This window comes from Palaemon carinicauda, chromosome 8 (assembly GCF_036898095.1).
Source record: "Palaemon carinicauda isolate YSFRI2023 chromosome 8, ASM3689809v2, whole genome shotgun sequence".
NCBI classification, from domain to species: domain Eukaryota; kingdom Metazoa; phylum Arthropoda; class Malacostraca; order Decapoda; family Palaemonidae; genus Palaemon; species Palaemon carinicauda.
In genome coordinates this window covers 5,985,770-5,995,769 of record NC_090732.1, presented here as the reverse complement: position 1 = coordinate 5,995,769, position 10,000 = coordinate 5,985,770, and the positions used below count along the sequence as shown (strand labels likewise).

Sequence of the window (10,000 nt, the reverse complement as noted above, 5' to 3'; positions counted from 1 at the left end):
ATTCTCAGGCCTCGAGTGTGTATTGGATCTAAAGATTTCAAAGTTGCTTCTGATCCTGAACCATAAATTGGGCTACCATAATCAATTCTTGATAATACTAATGCTTTATACATCATTAGTAAAGTTGATCTCCTTGCACCCCAGGTTGTGTGAGATAATTTCCTCATTAAATTAAGAGCACTGTTACATTTGGATTTGATGTATGATACATGTGCTTTCCAATTCAAATGCGTGTCAAAAATTAGTCCCAAAAACTTTACCTTATCTTGAAATTGGATTTGTACGTTGCCCAATGTTAGATTGATATCTTGGTTTTGCTTCCATCTACTGTTTTTATAAAACATTATGGCTTGAGTTTTTTCTACCGAAAGTCTAAAACCAACAGATGCGGTCCACGCTAGTATTTTTCTAGTGGCACTATTTAGAATCCTTTGTAAATGACGCAGGCTATTGGAGGAATAGTAAATTGCAAAGTGATCTACATATAGACTACTTTGCACTCCTTGTGGCATTTGATTAACAATGTCGTTAATTGCCAATGCAAAAAGAGTCCCGCTTAAAACACTGCCTTGCGGTACACCACTGTCAAGATTAAAAGATTCTGAGTAAATGTTATCAATACGAGTTTGAAACGTTCTTCCACCAATAAAATTTCTAATAAAAATAGGAAGGTGTCCTCGAAAACCATTCTGATGTAAGGATTTTAGTATCGAGTGTCTCCACGTTGTATCATATGCCTTTTGAATATCAAAAAATATGGCTATTGTGATCTGTTTTCGTTCAAAGCCTCTACGTATATAATTTTCTAAGTGTGAAAGTGAATCCAAAGAAGATCGTTCTGATTGTGAGCCAAATTGAGAAGTTGATAGAATACTATTGCGACGTAAACACCAATTTAGTCTATAATTTACCATTTTTTCCAGTAATTTACATATGCAACTGGTTAATGAAATTGGTCTGTAATTGTTTGGATTACTTGGATCTTTCCCTGCCTTTACTATTGGTATTACTATTGCATGTTTCCATGCCTTTGGAAATAGGTGTTTGGTCCAAAGATGATTGTAAAAATCCAATAGATATGCTTTAGCTAAAGGGGCTAGATTTCTAATCATATCGAAATTTATCTTATCTTTACCCGGGGCTGTTGACCTATAATTAGATAAGGCAAATTCCAACTCCTCTTCAGTGAATCTTTTATTGTAATATATATCCTCCATAGTATCAAAGTTCAATGGTGTTGCTTCTTCTCTTCTTTTAATGGCTCGAAAGTGGGCATCTAAATTATCAATGCTGCTTATATTTTCAATATTATTGCCGATAATATTGGAGATTGTCTGAGTATCGTGTATTAACGAGCCGTTATGCATTAATGCGTGTCTCGCTGGTTTGCTGTAAGAGCCATTGATCTTCCTAAACTTCTGCCACACCTTCTGCACAGAAGTATTATCCGATATGCTTGACACGTATTTTTGCCATGAAATTATCTTGCCTTTAATTACTTCCTTTCTGAATTTAGCAGAAACCCTATTAAAATATGGTTTCAACACACTAATTTCTATTGCTATGTCAACCAATTTATTTTATTCCCTAACATTAGGGGACCAGTGCTCAAATGTTTGAATCTTTTATTTAGGGTTTCTAATTTTCTTCCAACTGCATGCTTTTTGTTTATCAGCTGGGTTAATGTCTCTGACCACCATGGGACTGAAAGTTTTAACTGTCGGGTGCCAGTCAGAGGTATCGATTTATCAGCCGCTTGTGTGATAAAATTCACAACGTCATCATTTGTTTTATCATGATCTTGGGAGTAATCAAAGGGAGGCACTTGCTTAGTGTAAAACTTGAACTTATCCCAGTCAGCTTTATCTGTATTATATCGTTGAATCGAAGAAGTTGGTGTATGTCCTAATATGGTAATCAAAATAGGAAAATGATCACTGGTAAACAGGTCGTCTAAGACATTCCATTCGAACCTATCAACAATATTATTGGAACACAAGAGTTAAATCTATTGACGAATAGGTTCCATCAGCTTTTGAATAGTAAGTGCTACTCTCTGCCTCATTCAATATACAGAGGTTATGATCATTCATCATCAGTTCAACCTTTGAACCATTTATGTCAACATCAACACAATTGGTGTCCCATATGGAGTTATGGGAGTTGAAGTCTCCTAGTAATAGTATATCCTCTTGCGTATTTGGGAGTACTTTAGGTAGATTTTGTATATCATAGTTTAAAGAGGGTTGATTGTACATATTATAGATATTAAAAGTGTCGTTATTTAGATGTAATCTAACTCCAGATAATTGAAATTCTGATGTGTTGAATATTGAAGCATCATAAGTTACTTTATTATGAACATAAACTGCAGTCCCTAAAGTATTGGGAGAAGGGATTGAGCGAGATGCTAAAATGTAGTTTCCTATTGGAGAAACAGTATCATTAGTATGTTGTAAGCATATTGCAATAGGGTTATAATTTTTCAATAGTCTTTGGATTTTCCCTAAATGTAAACGGGCTTTAAGACCATTAATATTCCACTGAATTATGTAAGGATTGAACGTTACGGCAAAGAAGATAAATTTCCACTGGGTAAGGCATTATTTCTGCTTATTCTGTTGGAGACGGGTTTCTGCTTGACTACGCTAGTTGTAGATTTGAATCAAGATTTGGTTCCTTGGGTATGGCTCCCTGGGTTTTACCCTTGTTTGTATTAGCTTCCTGGGTGTCATTTGGATTAAGGTTAAGTTTTTCTATAAATTTTTCCAGTTGGAGGGTGCCTGTTGCACGTTTCTTTATTAGATGGTCAACACACATACAACCAGCATTGTGGCTTTCCAATTTGCCATACTGGTTTTTGTTTTTGTTCTTAGTAAAATTATCTATTATATTATTCATCTTATGTACATTTAGATTTTTAGGGTCATTGAATTCTGCCATGAAGCAATCGTTACAACCACATGAAACTTTGTGCGTTGTATTTTCTGCCATTGTTTTACGTGAAAGCATTAGTTTTCCAGTCATACCTAGAACTGGAGAAGGGCTTATTTCTTTAATGGGTGCATTATTATTCGACTTGCTTTCACTTCCTTGAGGGTCATGGGGATTCCTATGGACTTCAACGTTTATCACTTGTTTAGTGATGTGGTTATTGACTGTGTTAGGTTCGGGTCCAGAGGTTGGGAGTTCTAGTAATTTTTCGATATCCATTTCAATTGCATCTGGTATAAATTCTATATTATTTGTTTTTTTGGGTTTGGGTGGTGTTGTATCTTCAATTACTCTTTTCTTGCTCACGCATTTTAATTTATGGGGCTCGATATCAACCATCTCTATTTCTCCTATGTTTTCTATAGCCTTGCTGGCACTGTCTGTGGCAAGTGTGTTGAAACGGTTTTGCAGTGGAATACGGCCTTCTTGCTTTAAGGGACCATTTTGGCCTACTTTGTTATTTGGTTTTTTGTTTATTCTACTGCTATTATTGTTTTCCAGAGAAGCTGGAACTGGATGAGAGTTCTGTGGCTTGCTGGAATTATTGGAAATCTTGTCGGGCCCTGAGGGATTTGTTGATGAAGAAAGTGAAATCTCAGGATATTTAGATCCAGCAGTAACTGTGGGGTAAGTATTCCTTGAGTTATTATTTAACTTTACGGGATGGGACAAAACTCTGGCATATGTTGGATTAGAACCATTAAGTTTTTTCCTTGCTGCACCAAAAGTTATATGCTCATTATTGGCAGTCTCAATTATTGATTGCTCCAGTTTGTACTGAGGACACAGTTTAGAATTGGGAGAGTGAGCTCCCTCACAATGGAAACAAAACTTTTCATGAGTAAAATCGGCGGAGGTATCATGGAATTCGTTGGGATCATGAAATTCGGAACAAATATAACATCTCTTCTTATTAGTACACTTTACATTAATGTGGCCATACTCGTAACACTTATAACATTGCATTGATCGTGGGTGGAATTTCTTGACCGGAATGTTTAAGTGTCTGATCTTGATGTAATCTGGTTGGTAATGTGATGAAAAGATTAAACAAGTTGCATTATTATTCCCTTTTAGTTTTTTAGCTTTAAGAACGGTAGCTGGGCATCTTTTCAGTATATCTTCATCAGAAAATTCACTTAGATCCCTACGATAAATAATTCCTCTTGCGTGGTTGTAAGAGTGGTGAGGAGAGACACTCTGAATTATATCTGATGAGGAAGCTTTAAAATTATTCAATAATACAGCTTGAGATTCGTTACCTGCTTTAATAAGCAGACAACGGCCATAGCGTGTTAAATCTCCCTGTGGAATACAGCCTACCTTTTTTTCAATACATTCATACCGCTTTATCAGATTATTACAGCCCTCCTTGTATGATGCAACATACCAGACTGGTTCTGGTACTATTCTGGTATTTTCCAGAACTTCTTCATGCAAGGCAGAGCATTTGGGTATAAAGTCATATTCCGAGTCTAAAACATTTTTTATACTATGCAATTTCACTCGACAAGAAAGGTCAGAAACTTTACCATTTCTTATTTCATGAAAAGCATTTGTAGCTTGTAATGTGTTACTAAAAGTGACATAAGCCTCAAATTCTTGTTTATCTTTGGAGAGCTGCAGTTTCTTTCTTGTTATATCTCCAAACTTTTTCAGAACATTAAATAATTCTTCATAATTCCCATTGCGAGTAATTCCCTCACAATATGGGACCCTTAAATATTCATTTAAACTGCCAGAGTTTTTATTTCTCTGGCATCTGGGGGAAGTTGGAATGAAAGGTTCCAGAGTAATAGCACTGGATAAATGCGAGTCCATCGAGTGAACTATTTTCCTGGAAGAGTCAGCCAGAGAGGAAGCGGATTGGTCGTCAACGGGTTTCGGTGGGTTCGCCATAATGACGAGAAGATTAATTTCATCTGGATATTCCCCCCACCCACCAAGGAGCCACACTTAGAGGACGGGTTCATCCCTACAATTAGGGCCGCCCTAGGGGCAATATCCAGAGATACACCCCGCCCTCAGCACTTGAGGCGTCATGACGGCCGTCAACGTCAGACCCAGCACTGAGGGAAAGGTTTGACATAAAACTTTCCCCTCGCTCGGTCACGTCAGGTACTCGAGTTCTTTTGAGATGGCATGCCGTCCATCCCACCTGCGTCAAATCCAAAGAGGGAGCCAAACCATAATCAGACATAAGCCAAAGTCAATGACAAGTTCATGTCCAAGAGTTGAAGATGGGAGAAAAAAGGAAAAAACAAAAGAAAAAGAGAAAGTGCTGACTAATTTAGTTGGATCAACAGCTTGGCACCAAGGACCAGTGGGGAAGCAATTCCCACCAAACATCGGAACCCAGCTGCCAATCCCTAAGCCCCCCATCCACATCAAGGCTTCAGCATCTGGGGGGCTGATATATATATATATATATATATATATATATATATATATATATATACAGTATATATATATATATATATATATATATATATATATATATAATGTATATACTGTATATATATGTGTATATATATACTTTATATATATAGGAGAGAGAGAGAGAGAGAGAGAGAGAGAGAGAGAGAGAGAGAGAGAGAGAGAGAGAGAGAGAGAGAGCGGAGCGAAGAACAAGGTGAATATTCTAGCAACAATAAAATAAAACATTTTTCATCAAACGTAGCAGAATTTCCTTTTTACAATGCTGCCAATCCCTATCTTGGGTGTCAAGGTGACCCCAGAGAGAGAGAGAGAGAGAGAGAGAGAGAGAGAGAGAGAGAGAGAGAGAGAGAAAGAGAGAGAGAGAGAAAGAGAGAGAGAGAGAGAGAGAGAGAGAGCCCTTACCTCCACTGAGAAATGAGCATCATATATATATATATATATATATATATATATATATATATATATATATATATATATATATATATAGTTATAGCAGACTAAAAATATTTTTGCTGTACTCACCAATGTCATAGGGACTTCAAAAAGCACCGGGCACGCTGGTTTCTGTAGAGGAAACAAGAAATACCAGTTATTCCCGACCACAATAAAAAATAATCAGTTCTCTTCCAACCTTTTCAGAGTGATTTTACATCCATCAATATCAAGAAAATCGATATTTAGATACCAACGACCCAACTCATCATGATGCTATAAGCCCAAGGGTCACCCCCCCCCCCCCCCCAGGGGGAAAATAGCCCATTAAGGAAAGGAAATGAGGAAATAAATAAACTGACTCGTAAGAGAATATAGTCCCATTTCTTGGTTTTATCCATCAGACTTCTCATAATATATCGAAATTAATAAAATCAATTATATTATATAAGTTGACCTGGAAGTTAAACAGTTCAAAACACTAACAAAACTCCGCTAAAATGCTTAAATTCGATTACTTACTCATCCTATAGTATCATTTAGTCTCTCGTGAAATGAAATAATTATAAATTTATTTGGATTTGGGCTGAGGTATGAAAAGAACAATGTATAAGAATACAGGTTAAATCTATATCGCACAGAGGAAAATATTTTTTGCCTTGGAGAGTCATAAGATATTTCAAGCGATTGAATTATTGAGTTCTGGGTATCTGAAAGGCTACAACGGAGACCCAGGATTTCATTGAAGAAAATACATATATAGCTCGGGAACTCTGGTTGTGATGATTTGCCAACTTGGTCCCACACCTAAATAATTTGAATTGCGAGAAAATTTCAGTTATTTATATGATCAATTGTGTACATGGTGCTCTGGTAATGGCTTATTATTAAAATTGGGAACTGGTGAGATTGACGATTCTTACTACGTAACAGGAAGGAATTCTGGAATCTACTTAAACCTACTTGATTTCAGCCAAGCAGTGTGATCACTTTTCCTTGTGTGACTAATGGGATGACGTGAAGAGATCAACGACTAATTCATCAAGAACTATTCAGGACAAACCAAGAGAAAGTCATCAAATCAAAAGAAATATTAATTCAAATTCGGAACCAAATCTTATTGCTACGAGTTCACATAATGGAGAACTTCAGGCCAAAGATAGTTATAGTCGAACCAAACGAAAGTGGCGGATGAGACACAGAATATATTGTGTGGACGATTTCCGTCATTTTACCTGGAGTTTTCGGTTTGGAGAAGTCCTCAAACAGAAGATGGATTAAGGTCTTAAAGGTGGGTGGGATCTGTCAGTCATAATCCCGGATGTATTGTCCTTTTAAGCTCTTTTTTTTCTCTCCAGGTCCTCGGGATTCTAGGGGCGGAAGGGGGGCATGATTGTTAGAACGCTCTGATAAGCATGGAGATATGCCTGGAGGAGCCAAGATCTATGCCCTTGAGAAGAAAGACTTGACCCAGAGCCGCCCGAACTCCCTTGATCGCTGGAACTGACATGTCTAACTTGTCCCTGAGATAAACCATGAAGTCGGCTATCAAGAGCACTGACGCTTCCAAGGGCTCTATCTTCTTGTCCCTGCACCACTTCACGAATACCGCCCACTTAGACTGGTAGACGGCTGTGGATGATTTTCTCAGGTATAGCGACATCCTCCTGGCTGTCTTGCCGGAGTACCCTTGCTTCTTCAGGAGCCGCTGGATAATCTCCAGGCATGAAGACGAAGGGCTTGCGGGTTTCTGTGAAACCGCTGAAAGTGTGGCTGTTTTAATAGGTCTGACCTGTCGGGTAGAGGCCAAGGAGGTAGGACGGTGAGGTTCCTTAGGTCCGCGAACCATTCTCTCTCCGGCCACCAAGGCGCTACCAAAGTCATCCTTAGGTTGGTTGCTGCCCTTACTCTGTTGAGGACCTGCCTTATCAGGGAGAAGGGGGGGAAGGCGTACACGTCCAGTCCGTCCCACTTGTGCTGAAAGGCGTCTTCCATTGCCGCCTTCGGATCTGGGACGGGAGAACAAAATACGGGGAGTTGCGCGTTCAACCTTGTTGCAAACAGATCCATTACCGGAGATCCCCACATCTGTATAATGTAGCTTGCCACTTGTGGGTGTAGGGACCATTCTGTTGCTACCACTTGCCCCATTCTGCTGAGGCCGTCTGCTAGGACGTTGTTCTTCCCTTGAATGAACCTTGCCGTCAGGATGACGTCCTTCTGTTCCGCCCATTTTAGGATCTGAAGGGCTAGTTCGCACAACTCTCTTGATCTCAGTCCCCCCTCCTTCTTCACGTAAGCCACCACCGTTGCATTGTCTGACAATAGGGCCACCGAATGCCCTCTCATGTCCTCCTCGAAGTGGTTGCAGGCTTCTTGGACCGCTCTCATTTCCAGGATATTTATGTGTAGGGATTTCTCCCCCTCTGACCACGCCCCCTTTGCTGTCTTTTCCCGGAGATGGGCTCCCCACCCGTCTTCGATGCGTCCGTGAAGAGAAGGACCTCTGGAGGTTGGGAGGACAGTGGCATCCCCCTTCGGGTGTTCGACCGATCCTGCCACCATTCCAAGGCCTTCCTGGACTCCTGAAGGAGAGGAACCACAATGTCCGGGGAACTTTTCTGGTTCCAATGTTCTTTCAGGTTCCATTGAACCACCCTTAAGTTCTGTCTCCCGTGAGGTACCAGCTTCTCTAGGGACACCAGGTGCCCTACCAACCTTTGCCAATCCTGCGCTCTTCTGGGGCGACCCAGAAGGAAGGGCCGGAGCACTCGATCCAGGTTGTCCAGCCTTTCCGTGGTTGGGAATGCCTTGACCTGTAACGAATCCAGGACCATTCCCAGGTACGTCCTCCTGTTGGATAAGGTTAGCTGTGATTTCTCCAAGTTGACCACGATGCCCAGGGTCTTGCACAATTGAAGAAGATCTTCGCCCTGTTGTTTCAAGTCTTCCTTTGAGGATGAAAAGAGTAACCAGTCGTCCAGGTATCTGATGAGTCGAATGCCCTGTTCGTGGGCCCATATGGAGACCGTCGTAAAGACCCTCGTGAATACCTGGGGGGCTGTTGAAAGACCGAAGCATAGGGCCTTGAATTGTAACACCTGGGTACCCCACTTGACCCGGAGAAACTTCCTGCTCGACGGATGAATGGGCACTTGGAAGTAGTCGTCCTTGAGGTCTATAGAAATCATAAAGTCGCCCTCTCTCAAGGATGCCATGACCGTTCTTGGAGTGTCCATTTTGAAGGTCACTTTCCTGAGAAACCTGTTGAGGGCTGACAGGTCTATTACAGGTCTCCACCCTCCTGTCGCTTTTTCCACTAGGAACAGGCGGCTGTAGAACCCCGGACCCGGGAATGTCACTGTTTCTAAAGCTCCCTTCTGCAGCAACGTCTTGACTTCTTCGTCCAACGCTGCCCTCTTCGCCAGGTCCTTGGGCACCAACCAGTCTGCCTGCGTTGCTGGAACTAGGGGGGGGGGGGTGTCTCTTCCATGAAGGGGATCCTGTAGCCCTCCTTTAGTACTGTTACTGTCCACGGATCTGCTCCGTGGAGCTTCCATGCTTGCCAAGTGAGTCTGAGGCATCCCCCTACCTGAGGTTTGGCAGGGGAGGGGGGCCTCCCATCTTATCTCCTACGGGAGGAACGGCCTGTTCTCCCCCTCCTGGAGGAGTAGAAAGAAAACCTATACGTTGGGGGGTTAGAAGATGAACCTCTTCGGGGGGGAACCACAGAGGAAGACCACTGTCCTGACGAGGGTTCCCTCCTTCCTTGAGTTGGTGTGGTACGCGCGGCCATGGGTGCTTCTGTCACTGGCCTCCTGAAGATGGGGCGGCGTGCCGTCTGTGGCTTCAGGGTAGGTAGCTCCCTCTTTTTGGCCAACTTCTCCACGACCTCTTCCGCCTTCTTCGTCGGAATAAGCTGCTCCCCCCAGACGGAGCAGGTCTTCAAGGCTTTCGCTTCCCTGTCAGGAATCTTAATGGGAAGGTTCTTGACTAGGGCGTCTCTTCTCCGGAGAATCCAGTTTGCGGAGAGAGCCAAAGACTGAAAGGTCAGGAATTTAAGGGCGCGGCTACCTGACCCCAGCAACTCATTCAGAGCCTCCCGTTTTGCAGGTTCCATGGAGTCTGTAGGAAT

The 10,000-nt window shown here is 41.6% G+C and overlaps 1 protein-coding gene and 1 long non-coding RNA gene across 3 annotated transcripts in view; one reads left to right on the top strand and one right to left on the bottom strand.

Annotated features, from left to right (window-relative positions):
• The window catches only part of LOC137645613 (tubulin beta-1 chain-like), a 368,504-nt gene that overhangs the window by 328,693 nt on the left and 29,811 nt on the right, over positions 1-10,000 (top strand). The gene's annotated exons all lie outside the window — the stretch shown is intronic.
• The window catches only part of LOC137644814 (uncharacterized), a 29,787-nt gene that overhangs the window by 4,333 nt on the left and 15,454 nt on the right, over positions 1-10,000 (bottom strand). For both annotated transcript variants that reach the window (XR_011045195.1, XR_011045194.1), the window contains exon 2: positions 5,956-5,997. This is a non-coding gene — a long non-coding RNA (uncharacterized lncRNA). The remainder of the gene's footprint in view (positions 1-5,955; positions 5,998-10,000) is intronic.